The sequence below is a fragment of the Crotalus tigris genome, unplaced genomic scaffold, assembly GCF_016545835.1.
Source record: "Crotalus tigris isolate CLP2741 ecotype Arizona unplaced genomic scaffold, ASM1654583v1 scf7180000023903.560294, whole genome shotgun sequence".
In the NCBI taxonomy this organism is placed as follows: Eukaryota; Metazoa; Chordata; class Lepidosauria; order Squamata; family Viperidae; genus Crotalus; species Crotalus tigris.
This window is the reverse complement of record NW_024100260.1, coordinates 546,243-560,294: the sequence shown is the minus strand read 5'-3', so window position 1 is coordinate 560,294 and position 14,052 is coordinate 546,243. Positions and strand designations below refer to the sequence as shown.

Genomic DNA, 14,052 nt, shown 5'->3' with positions numbered 1-14,052 from the left:
AGAAGAAGAAGAATAAGAAGAAGAAGAAGAAGAAGAAGAAGAATAAGAAGAAGAAGAAGAAGAAGAATAAGAATAAGAAGAAGAAGAAGAAGAAGAAGAAGAAGAAGAAGAAGAAGAAGAAGAAGAAGAAGAAGAAGAAGAAGAAGAAGAAGAAGAAGAAGAAGAAGAAGAAGAAGAAGAAGAAGACAAAGCACTACATGGCCAATACATTAAAAAAACAGCTGGGAAAACAGATAATAACAAGACCTGGCAATGGCTAAGAGCAGGAAAACTGAAGAAAGAGACCGAGGGACTAATTCTGGCTGCACAAGACCAAGCCTTAAGGACAAATGCATATAAAGTCAAAATTGAGAAGACAGCAACATACAGTAAGTGCCGCCTATGCAAAGAAGCTGAAGAAACAGTGTTTCTCAACGCTGGCAACTTTAAAATGTGTGGACTTCAACCCTCAGAATTCCCCAGCCAACCTGAATTCTGGGGATTGAAGTCCACACATTTTCAAGTTGCCAAGGTTGAGAAATATTAGATTAGAGTATAAATCAGGAATAGGCCAACTTGCCTCTTTTAGGACTCGTGGACTTCAACTCCCAGAATTCCTGACCAGCTGTGCTGAGGGGAAAGGGAGAGGTTTCCAAGCTGAGCCAGGCTGGCTGAGGAATTCTGGGAGCTGAAGTCCACGAGTCATAAAAGAGCCAAGTTTAATTTTTTTGTTTTTGCCTTCTGGGTTTCCAAAGGGTTAAGCCTATAGAGCTGGGCTTCCTAGAAAGGAAGGGGGGGGGGAATGAATGGGAGGGAGCGAATAGTTCTCCTTTTTTTCTACAAAGGAAGAGGTGTTTTCTTTTTAATGGCTTCATAGCTGTAAAAGGACAAGTGGAACCAGAAGAAGGTACTATGAAAAAAAGCAAAAGAATTGAGGGAGGGGAGGATGGAAGGGGGTGCAAAAATGGGAAGGGGCTTTCGCCAAAATTAGGGGGGAAACCACTGCGTTTAGTCAAGAGAGAAAGATAGACTTTTCTTCCCCAAATTATGCAAGGATTTTTTTCTGCATAGATCCCAGGCAAGGCGCTCACAATCCAACAAAAGAAGAAACCAACGGCAGGGAAATGGAATAAGGCAGGGGTAGGCAACCCAGGTTCTTTTATGACTGGTGGACTTCAACTCCCAGAATTCTTGAGCCAGCCATGCTGAGGGGAAAGCGAGAGGTTTCCATGCTGAGCCAGGCTGGCTCAGGAATTCTGGGAGTTGAAGTCCACCAGTCATAAAAGAGCCGAGGTTGCCTAGCCTTGCCCTACACCATTTCAGAGAAATGATTGTCTAGGACAGGGTTCTTCAAACTTGGCTCTTTTATGACTCGTGGACTTCAACTCCCAGAATTCCTGAGCCAGCATGGCTCAGCTTGGAAACCTCTCCCTTTCCCCTCAGCATGGCTGGCTCAGGAATTCTGGGAGTTGAAGTCCACGAGTCATAAAAGAGCCAAGGTGGCCTACCCCTGCCCTAGGCTATATAAATAACACTTAGAACAGCCCTTAGACCAGGGATAGGCAACCTTGGCTCTTTTATGACTCGTGGACTTCAATTCCCAGAATTCCTGAGCCAGCCATGGCTCAGCTTGGAAACCTCTCCCTTTCCCCTCAGCATGGCTGGCTCAGGAATTCTGGGAGTTGAAGTCCACGGGTCATAAAAGAGCCAAGTTTGAAAAACCCTGTCCTAGACAGTCACTTCTCTGAAATGGTGTAGGGCAGGGCTAGGCAACCTCGGCTCTTTTACGACTCGTGGACTTCAACTCCCAGAATTCCTGAGCCAGCATGGCTCAGCATGGAAACCTCACCCTTTCCCCTCAGCATGGCTGGCTCAGGAATTCTGGGATTTAAAGTCCACGAGTCATAAAAGAGCCAAAGTGGCCTACCCCTGCCCTAGAAGGTGGGATATAGGTAACTAGATACTGGCTTGCAAAATAGGCTCTGGATTAGCAACTGTAGCTTGTATGACAGGGAAAGCTGCATTTAATCTGGTAAACAACTAAGAGTAAATCACCCAGGAGACTCCTTGTCTACCTTACTGTGTAAATAATCCTCAACGTATGACCACAACTGACATTTGTTAATTGAGTTTTGCTCCATTTTATGACCTTTGACGCCACCGTTGTTAAGTGAATCGCTGTAGTTTGGGAAGTTAGCAACACGGTTGTTAAGTGAATCCGGCTTCCCCATTGACTTTGCTTGTCAGAAGGTCGCAAAAGGAGATCCCATGATCCCGGGACACTGCGACAGTCATAAATAGGAGTTAGTTATCAAGCATTTGAATTTTGATCACGTGACGGGGGGGGGGAGATGCTGCAGTGGTTGTAAGTGTGAAAAACGGTCATAAGTCACTTTTTTCAGCACTGTTGTAACTTCAAATGGTCACTGAATGAACTTTTGTAACTCAAGGAGCGCCTGCAGTTTCAGTCGCCATAGATAGATAGATACGTGTGTGTGAATATATATCACAGAATGATGCCTTTATAAAGGAAAAGATTTTCCTTGTTTAACCATACGTACACTACCTGACATCCAGGATTCTGAGTTAACCCATCAGTTGGCCTATAATAACAACAACAACAATAATAAAGTTGGAAGGGACCTTGGAGGTCATGTAGTCCAACCCCCTGCTCAGGCAGGAAACCCTACACCATTTCGGACAGATGGCTGTCCAGTCTCTTCTTAAAAACTTCTAGGGTTGGAGCATACACCGCTTCTGGAGGCAGGTTGTTGCACTGGTGAATTGTTCTAACTGTCAGGAAGTTTCTCCTTGGTTCTAGGTTGCTTCTCTCCTTGATTAGTTTCCATCCATTGCTTCTTGTCCTGCCTTCAGGCGCTTTGGAGAATAGCTTGACTCCCTCTTCTTTGGAGCAGCCCCTGAGATACTGAAACACTGCTATCATGCCCCCCCCCCGTCCTTCTCTTCATTAAACTAGACATACCCAATTCCAGCAGCCTTTCCTTATATGCTTTAGCCTCCAGTCCCCTAATCATCTTTGTTGCTCTTCTCTGTACTCCTTCTAGAGTCTCAACATCTTTTTTACATTGTGGTGACCAAAACTGGATGCAGTATTCCAAGTGTGGCCTTACCAAGGCATTGTAGAGTGGTATTAATACCTGGGTTCAATTTTCCTCTGCTTTCCAAGCAGGAGTTCCAGAGAACAGCGTGGCTCCCGAGAACTTAATTTGGGAGATTCTTACATCCCAGGATGAAAATGGAAGAGAACCCTTTTCCAGTCTGGCCAAAAGAAGAAGACCCAGAAGAGGTCAGAGAAGCTCTTGGTGGCCTCCAGAGTGTTGTTGCCTTCAAACCCCAGGCAGATGAGGAAGGAGAAGGCCCATCTCTGGAGTCAGTGCGTTCTGAGTTTATCGGACACCTTCCGCAAAGGACAATGTCCCATTGGATGAAAGAAGAAGCAAGAGTGGGCATGACAGGCTGCTGGGAAGCCCAATGGCAAGCATTTCTGAAGAAGATGGAGTCCCCTTGCTCCAGCCGGAGATGCGCACCCTCGGCAAAGGAGCCCACCACCCCGTGGGACAACGCCAAGGCATTCTTGGATTCCTTTGAGGAAGTGGCCAAAGCTTGCCAGTGGCCCAGGGAGGAATGGATACCCAGGCTCCTGCCGGCTCTCAGTGGAAAGACCCAACAGGTCTTTGACAGAATGGTGGCCAACGATAGGCTGGATTACGGGAAAGTGAAAGCGGCCATCTTGCAAAGGGATGCTCTGAAGAGGGAGAAGCATCGCCAGCACTTCCGGCATTTCTGTTACCAGGAAGCTGAGGGACCTACTGCAGCGTACAATCAGCTCCAAGACCTTTGTCATGGGTGGCTGAAAATGGAGAGACACTCCAAGGAGCAGATCCTGGAGCTGTTGATCCTGGAGCAATTCCTCGCCATCTTGCCTCCGGAGATCCAGCGTTGGGTTTGGGAAGGAAAGCCCGAGACTTGTTCCCAAGCAGTGAGCCTGGCTGAAGAGTTCCTCCAGTGGCAAAAAGAGGCTAAGGACCACGGTGGAAAAAAGGTAAGAGGGTGGGACTTTGGTTTAGAAGGTGGTGGAAGTCTCCACCTTGGCCAAGAAGCTTAGGAGATCATCGTTGAAAGATATCTCCCTTGTGTTGAGCTTTCGGCCTTAATTAGAGCTACATTTTGGGACGTAGAGTTGCAGTAATGAAGCTGGTGCAGGCTAAGTCAAAAGAGGTGAGTCAAAGCATATGAGAAGCTGGGCAGAGGAAAGGTTATACTAATGATAACCAGACGTCAAATAAAGGGTGTTGTAGCTGCTCCTGCTTTGCCAGGCATTCTGGAGAACCAGCCCAGCCTTGAGCCAGCATCGAAAAAATTTTTTTATTGAAATTTTTTATTTTTAAAACATACAATCATTTATAAAAATACAATAAAATTTTAAAATAGAAACCCCCCCCTTACCCTCCCTCCCACCCCCACCCCCCCTCCCTTCACTTCCCAGAGCAGAATACAGGGTTAAAAAAAAAAAAGAAAATTATAATAATTAAGAAAAAAGAAAAAAAAAAGAGAGAAAAAGAAAAAAATATATCATAATTAACCTTTAACTCCATAACCTATAAAACAATTCTCTATAATATTTGATATTCATTCATAAAATAAATAAAACTTTTTAATTCCATACTTTTTCTGAATATAATCTATCCACCTTCCCCATACAGTAATATATATTTCTTGTGTATGATCCTTTAAATAAGCAGAAATTTTTGCCATTTCTGCAAAACTAGATACTTTAAATATCCATTCTTCTAAAGTAGGCAAAGAATCTTTCTTCCAATATAAACCTACTAGTAACCTTGATGCAGTTAATAAATTCAACATCAAAGTAGTTTCTTTTTCATTTAAGTCAACAAAAATACCAAGTAAAAATAGTTGAGGAGTAAACTTTATCTTCTTTCTAAAAATCTTTTGAATGTTCCACCAAATAATAATCCAAAAAGCCTTTACTTTTTTACAATTCCACCAAATATGAAAGTATGTCGCATCATTATTGCCACATCTCCAACATTTGGGCTGTATGTTGGAATACATACAAGATAATTTTTTAGGATCTCAGTGCCATCTATAAAACATTTTATAAAAATTTTCTCTCAAATTTTGAGCTTGTGTAAATTTAACATTTCTTATCCAAATTGTCTCCCATAATGAGCCAGCATCTGTTGAGTTCCTCCTACTCCAACGTCACTCCTGTGTTTGTTTTCTCCTTGGCTTCGGCTTCAACTGGCTAATGTATTGGAAATGGCCAGTTACCAAATGCCCTCTCTCAGTGTTCCTCTTTTGGGCTGTTTTCTAGATGTTTGGGACTAGGAGCCCCATCAGTCCCAGAGCAGCCAAGGTTAATTGGAGTTGTGATTCAAAGTATCAGTGAGACACCATTCAAGAGATCTCCATTCTATTCATTCAGAGTAAACCTGTTCTCCAAATGCAGCCAAAACAGCAGCAACCTTACATGAAAGAAAGATTTGATAGGCTTCAAAAGAAACCAACATTTCCAGTGAAAGAGAAAGGAAGATATACAGTAGATAGATAGTTAGATTGAGGATAGATGGTTGATAGATAGATGGGTGATAGATAGATGGATGATGGATGATAGATATGGGTAGATAGATGATAGATGGATAGATATGAATAGATGATAGATGGATGTTAGATGGGTGATAGATGGGTGATGGATGGATGATAAATGGATGATAGATGGATGATAGATGGATAGATATGGGTAGATAGATGATAGAAGATGGATAGATAGATAGATAGATAGATAGATAGATAGATAGATAGATAGATAGATAGATAGATAGATATCAGAACACACTTCCACCCAATCAGAACACAGCCAAGCTACCACCCAATCAGTTCATAACCCCACTGGCAGTTAAAAGGAAGAAACAGCTACGATCACACATTGCTCCTAGAAGCACGAAGCCGAAAACACCAGCCTGAAGATGATGAATGGAACTTCGTCGAAACGTCGCCAAGACACTTCCAATTTTACGCGGGAGAAAACCCGAATAACCAAAGACCTACATAGATAGATAGATATGGGTAGATAGATGATAGAAGATAGATAGATAGATAGATAGATAGATGATAGATAGATAGATAGATAGATAGATAGATAGATAGATAGATAGATAGATAGATATGGGGAGAGAGAGAGAGAGGGGGGGTGAACTCAGTGGGAGACAAATCCAATGCTGTCTGGAAATAAATATCTACAGACTATCCATGTGGCAAAGGACACAGACATGTGGCAAAGAACACTATCCATGTGGCAAAGGACACAGACATCACCTCCCAGCCCGGTTGTCCTATCCCCATGGTGGCGAACCTATGGCACGCGTGCCACAGGTAGCACGCAGAGCCCTTTCTGTGGGCACACGCGCCATTGCCCATACCTAGGCCTTCAGCTGGGTTTTATAAAACCTTTTCGCTTTAGGCCTCTGCCGCCGTGTGCAAAAAAGAAAAGGTTCAATCAGTCAATACCAGCTTCTTGCGGGAAGAAAAAATATCTCGCAAAGTTGGAATTGATTGATTGAACTTTTTAGTCCCACCCAGTCTGCCGTTATCACTGCAACCACGCCCCCTCAATGGGGCACGCCCACCCAATGGGGCACGCCCACCTAGCACTCGACGATACATAAGTGAGTTTTGGGTTGCAGTTTGGACACTCGGTCTCTAAAAGGTTCGCCATCACTGTCGTATCCTAAAACTGTTCCTCTCTGCTGATTCCAGGTCAACATCAAAGAGGGCTCTGCGCATTCCTCCGGGACCGGCCAGGCTCCCACTGAGATGGAGCAGAGGCAGCTGCATGCCAAAACTACGCGGGAAGATGGTGAGGGAGACGCCAGGCCCTTTGATCTGAAGGGGAACCTCGGTTAGCTTCTGTGATGCCCCTGGCTGGGCTAACCTTGGTTGCCCGCCATCGATTCTGTCTGATAGAACTTCAGAATCTTTTATTCTATGGCGGGAAGGGCAGACATTCAGTGGTGTACAGGTAGTCCTCGACTTACGACAGCTCATTTAGCGACGGTTCAAAGTTAAAATGTCACTGCAAAAAGTGACTTATGAGCATTTTTCATATTTAGGAACGTTGCAGCGTCCCCAGGGTCACGTGATCAAGATTTGGATGCTTGGCAACTGTTTTCATATTTATGACGGTCGCTGTGTCCCGGGGGTCACGTGATCTCCTTTTGCGACCTTCCGACAAGCAAAGTCAGTCAAAACCGGATTCACTTAACAACCATGTCACTGACTTAACAGTAGCGATTCTTTCAACTGCGGCAAGAAAGGTCGGAAAATGGGGCAAACCTCATTTAACCACTGTCTCGCTTAGCAGTGGAAATGTCAGGTTCAATCGTGGTCGTAACTCAAGGACTACCTGTATGAATTGGGAGGGGAGGGGAAGGGGCCAGGCTGCTGGTTTAAAGGGCAGATGTTCCCATTCACTGGAAAAGCATCTCCTCAGAGGCCTTCTGATCTGCATTAAGCTAGGCCAGAGGTAGGCAACCTTGGTTCTTTTATGACTCATGGACTTCAACTCCCAGAATTCCTGAGGCAGCCATGCTGAGGGGAAGGGAGAGGTTTCCAAGCTGAGCCAGGCTGGCTCAGGAATTCTGGGAGTTGAAGTCCACGAGTCATAAAAGAGCCAAGGTTGCCTAGCCCTGCCCTACACCATTTCAGAGCAGTGACTGTCTAGGACAGGGGTCTTCAAACTTGGCCCTTTTATGACTTGTGGACTTCAACTCCCAGAATTCCTGAGCCAGCATGGCTCAGCTTGGAAACTCTTCCTTTCCCCTCAGCATGGCTGGCTCAGGAATTCTGGGAGTTGAAGTCCACGAGTCATAAAAGAGTCAAGGTTGCCTACCCCTGAGCTGGGCTGAGTGTTCGAATCTGAGTTTAAACCTGAAGTTTAGCAACCATCTGGAAACCATTATTTTACAACCATAGTTTGTTTGCATTTTAGATGTAATAATAATAATAATAATAATAATAATAATACAGTTGGAAGAGACCTTGGAGGTCATCTAGTCCAACCCCCTGCTCAGGCAGGAAACCCTATACCATTTCGGACAAATGTCTGTCCAGTCTTTTCTTAAAAACTTCCAGTGTTGGCGCATTCACCGCTTCTAGAGGCAGGTTGTTCCACTAGTTAATTGTTCTAACTGTCAGGAAGTTTCTCCTTAGTTCTAGGTTGCTTCTCTCTTTGGTTAGTTTCCACCCGTTGCTCCTTCTCCTGCCTTCAGGTGCTTTGGAGAATAGCTTGATTCCCTCTGTAGATGGCCTTATATAATTGTCACTAAAAGAAATAAGGGTAGGTCCTTCATCTGAGGCATAGCTTCTTCCCCTGTTTTAATCTCTTTTTTTTATTCCAGGGGAGGAAATGAAGAGTGAAGACGGGAGGGATCCCAGTGTGATCCCTTCAGAAACCAACCCTATCGAAGTACTCAGAGAAAACCTATGGAAGCGGAGTGAATCATACAGACCTGAGGAGAAAAAGAGTGATGTCATCATTTCCTGCCAAGATGAACATGTCCATGAAGTCATCATTCCGGGACAAGCAATGGAAGAGAGGAAGAAACGGTGTCTGGGAGCCCCCTGGAGAACCCACCTCGTGGAGAAACCCAACAAGAGCCCAACTTTAGGGAAGAGTTTTCATCGGAGTAGAATCTTTGCCGAGTGTCAGCTTCTCGACTCCGGTGCGAAGCCCTACAAGTGCTTAGAATGTGGGAAAGGTTTTGGCCAAAGCACTCAGCTGACCTCCCACGAGAGGGTCCACACGGGGGAGAGGCCCTACAGCTGCCCCAGCTGTGGCAAGACCTTCAACCAGAGCACCAGCCTGATTCAACATCAGAGGATCCACACCGGGGAGAAACCCTATCAATGCTCCGAGTGTGGGAAGAGCTTCCGCCATAGCACCAGCCTGACCTCGCACCAAAGGATCCACACGGGGGAGAAGCCCTACAAGTGCTCGGATTGCGGAAAAGACTTTTGCAACCAGTCGGGCCTCGTTAACCACAAGACCATTCACACAGGAGAGAGGCCATACAAATGCGTGGAGTGTGGGAAAAGTTTCAGCCAGAGCACCCACCTTACCTCGCATCAAAGAATTCACACCGGCGAGAGACCGTATAAATGCTCGGACTGTGACAAAACCTTTTGCGATCAGTCAGGGCTTGTTAAACACCAGAGAATTCACACAGGGCAGAAACCCTATAAATGCCTGGCGTGTGGGAAGAGTTTTAGCCAAAGCACCAACCTTATTAGACATCAGAGAATCCACACAGGAGAAGCAGCCGACAAATTAATCTCTCTTTGTGACGCAACAGTTGCATTCCAGTTTCAAATGCCGGCCATTTCTAAGGCTTAAAACAGGTGGTCCTCGACTTACGACCACAATTGAGCCCAGAATTTACGTTGCTAAGTGAGTTTTGCCCCATTTTTTTTGCAGGTAGTTCTCGGCTTACAGCTATTCAAAATTACAACACCACTGAAAAAAATTGAAAGTCTGTGGAGATTCTCAGTCATCTGGGTCGTGGTTGTCTCAAAGGGGCTTTTTTCAAGAGGCAACTGGACTTTCTTGTGTTTCCTTTGAAGACGTTTTGCTTCTCATCCAAGAAGCTTCTTCCAATCTGACTGGATGGTGGGGAGATGGAAGGATTTATACTCCTTGCAGACAGCTGGTCATTTAGCTATGCACTTTGGGATGAACGCCGTTCGAATGGTGAGGGAGGAAGAACGGATTTCCAGAAAAACATTACAGACTACAGGAACTGTTTACGCTTCAGTTTGAGATGCAGACAACACAGACTCATCCCCAACATCCTGAGCCGGTCTTCAGCAGTGAAGGGGCACAGAGCAAGAAACATCCTGCAGCCATGAAGGCTCCATACCCATTTGCACCACTCAGGTGATCCTGAGGGCACAGGTAAATTTCCAAGTGGCCTCAATGACTCTTTAAAAGGTTGCAAATGTATAATGAGTCTGCAAGGAGTATAACTCCCCACCATCCATTGTTCTGGATCACGTAGGTCTGTATATTAGAATCTGGCATTTATTGGGTTAAGTGCTGTCTCCTTAAGAGATGGCTTATGAGTAATGTAGTTTAGCTAGTCAGCTATATCATATTAGTAGGTTAGTGGGAGGAGTTTCTAAGGGCATTGCAGGACTTCCTGGACACGAGCCAGTTTTGGAATATCTTTGAGAAAGCATGGGGTCATCGCATGTCTCCAATGGCTCCAATCCAAGTTATAGAAGTGGTATGGAGAAAGTATTAATTTCTCACCTATAGGAATGAACAGACGTGTAATATCCAGAAGCAACCATCATAAATGCAAGTATTTCTCTGAATAAATATATATCTGGTTTGCAATCATTTCTATTGAGTTTATCTGTCTGACCCGATTTTACAAAGCAACGTAACTCTGGATCAGAACAGTAAGAAGCAAAACAAGAAAGTCCAGCTTCCTCATGAAAAAGCACCTTTGGGACAACCATAACCTGGATGACTGAGAATCTCCATATACATTTAAATGAATGGTTGTAAATTGAGGACTACCTGTGCTGGAACACACTCATTACATCTTCCTTTGCTTTCTCTTCTTTAGCACATTTCTCTCAACGGTTCTTCGGAGTAGATTTCCCCAATCTTTCCGGCTTTGTCGACCGGTGGAGAGGGGGGCAGAGAGGAGATGGTTGTGCGTGAGCAATGCGGAGACGGGGGGGGGGAGGGACCTTTTTTTTTACTGAAATTTGGGACAGCCACCCATCAAGCAGTATAAAGATCTAGATCTCTTTATCTGTGTGACACAACCTGAAGCAGATTGGTGCTAATCCATAGGACAGTGATGGCGAACCTTTTAGAGACCGAGTGCCCAAAAACTGGCCCCACCCCTGCTCCACCCCCTGCCCCGCCCCTGCCTGTGGGGCCACTCACCGCCTCCAGGGCCGCCGCAGATCGCCCAGCAGCGCCACGGCCACGCCCTCTGCCCATGCCCCGCAGCATCAACTGTGCGCCATGGGGCGTGAGGGCAGAGTCTTGCCTACGCTGTCTGGCTGCCATGTCCTCGGCTGCACTGCTCCGCATGGGTCACGCTCGGGGGGTGACTCTCCTCCAGGGGGGGGCTGCTGGTGAGGAGGGGGTCACGGGGGGGAGGCAAGGCTGAGGCAACGGCACGTGTGCCCACAGAGAGGGCTCCGAGTGCCGCCTCTGGCACCCGTGCCATAGGTTCGCCACCACTGCCGTAGGAGGACTGTGAGAATGCAAATTGTACCCTACATCTTCCTGGGGAGCAATTTGATTAGGCATCTGCTTGGTCATTCCAGGAAGCTATGCTGACAGGCAGAAGGATGGGAAGCAGGCACATTTGCCATTGCAAGAGAGAGAGAAAAAAAATCCAAAAATGTCTCTCCTCAGGTGATACAGGTGGTCCTCGACTTACGACCGTGATTGAGCCCAAAATGTCTGTTGCTAAGCAAGACAGTCGTTAAATGTTATGCACCCCAATGTGGCCGCGGAGAGAGAGGTGCGGCCTTTGGAGCTCCAGAATCAGGTCCTGACGGTTGAAACGATTAGTCAGTGGAACAGCTTGCCTCCAGAAGTTGTGGGTACTCCACCACTGGAGGCTTTTAAGAAAAAAATTGGGCAACCATTTGAATGGTTTCCTGCTTGAGCAGGAGGTTGGACTACCTCCAAGGTCCCTCTCAGCTCTGTTAATTCTGTTATGGTACTTAGTTTGGATAATGAAACGTCTGCAAGGATACATAAAAGCTCAGAGAGCACCAAGGACCCCTCATTTTAACCCTGAGGTATAATTGTTCTCCTTTATTGGAACTGGAAGTAAATGCTGGTTTGGAGCAAAAACATCATAAAACGTGCTGCAAACAGCTATGAATGCAGGCCAGCTGCTGAGCATTTGAAACGGGGTCACTGGACCATGGGGGGTACAGCTATCCAGAACTGGATCATAAGCATCTCTGGAAAGGGTAAATCATAACTCTGAAAGAGAGTGGAAGAAGCTTCTTGGTCGGGAAGCGAAACGTCTTCAAAGAAAACCAAGACGGTCCACTTGCCTCTTGAAAAAGCACCTTCTGGATAATTTTGAATGGTCGCTAAATGATAGTTTGTTAAAGGACCTGTAGTTTGGGAGTGGGGGTAGGTGAACAGGCAGCCCGTTGCCCTGGCAACCATTTTGTGTGACACCTCCCCCCCCATCCCATATCCCAAAGCATTCGCCCAAAAGACACCAGAGGCCCTGCTTTAAACGACGGAGAATTGAGAAAAGCAGCTACGACTTCTATTGTTTTAATAAAAAGATACTACTCTGAAAATATTTCTCCACAGTAGTCCTCGACTTTATAACCATGACGAAGCTCAACATTTCTCTTCAGAAGCCGTTTGTTAAGTGAGTTTAGCCGCGTTTTACGACCTTTCTTGCCACAGCCATTAAGCGAGTCACTGCAGTTGTCAAGTTAAGTAACAACAGTTTGTTAAGCGAATCTGGCTTCCCCATTGGCTTTGCTTGGCAGAAGGTCGCAAATGGGATCACAGGACTCCGGGACACTGCCACCGTCATAAATATGAGTCAATTTGCCTAGCGTACGAATTTTGATCACGTGACCGTGGAGAGGCCACAGCGGTCGTTAAGTGTGAAAAGCGGTCCCAATTCCATTTCTTTCAGTGCCATTGCTAACTTCGAACAGTCAGTAAAAGAAATGTTGTAAGTCGGGGACTATCTATGTCCACTGATTGCCAGGGCTAATATTTAGACCAGTGTTTCTCAACCTTGACAATTTTAAGGCATGTGGACTTCAACTCCCAGAATTCCACAGCCAGCAATGCTGGCTGTGGAATTCTGGGAGTTGAAGTCCACATGCCTTAAAATTGTCAAGGTTGAGAAACACTGATTTAGACTCTTCAAATATTGCCAGCCAGGTGTGGATGACTTCTCGGCTTGGGAACAAGGTGCCATGGAGGATGGGAAGTGGAAGCACTTCCTTCTTGGCTGAAACCTGAGACGGATAGGTAACCACGATAGCTATCACGAGCCGTGGTGGCGCAGTGGTTAGAATGCAGTACTGCGGGCTACTTCTGCCGACTGCCAGCAGTTCAATTCTTATCCTCATCCTTGTGCCGTGGTGGCACAATGGTTAGAATGCGGTATTGCAGGTTAATTCTGCCAACCGCCAGGAGTTCAATTCTCACTGGCTCAAGGTTGACTCAGCCTTCCGAGGTCAGTAAAATGAGGACCCAGATTGTTGGGGGGGAACAGGGTGACTCTGTAAACCGCTTAGAGAGGGCTGTAAAACACAGTGAAGCGGTATATAAGTCTAAGTCAGCGGTTCTCAACCTATGGGTCGCGACCCCATTTGGGATCGAACGACCATTTCACGGGGGTCGCCAAACAACGCAGTCCGCCATTTTTTCCCCCTTTTCCTTAGCTGTGCTACTCCCTTTTATTCTATTGGCTTTTGAAAGCCAATAGAATAGACTCTCTTGAATAGAGTCTAATTCTATTTGCTTTCAAAAGCCAATAGGAATTGTCCAGGCTGTCTCTGCCCTGCTGAGCCCGCCAAAAGTCCCATTCTGCAAATGGTGCTGCAAGTTGTTTGCAGCGAAGGCGAGCTGTCTGGAAGTTTCTACACCTCCCTGCTGAGCAACTACTAAAAATGTAAGTAAAAGAGGGCCAGGGGTGGGAGGTGGGAGGCCGGCGGGCGCAGGGAGGGTTGCTGGCGTGCGTGGAGCCCGGTGGGTGCCTTACCTCCCTTGGGCTGGGCCACCTGGTGGCCCAGCCGGTGGTCGCCCTGCGCCGTCTCTGCTGCTTGCCAGCTATACCTCGGCCGGTGCAGGGAGCAGCACCACACATGTGCGGCGCTCCCGGGCAGGGAAAGTCCTCGACTTACAACCGGTTGGGTAGTCCTCGACTTACAACCGGTTTAGTCCTTGACTTACGACCGGTTGAGAAGTCCTTGACTTACGTCCGGGTGGGGGTCGCGGCATTAAATAGGTTG

General features: G+C 46.3%; 1 pseudogene; it reads left to right on the top strand.

The window, feature by feature from the left end:
* Positions 1-824: 824 nt before the first annotated feature.
* Positions 825-14,052, top strand: part of LOC120298486 — a 28,251-nt pseudogene continuing 15,023 nt past the window's right edge.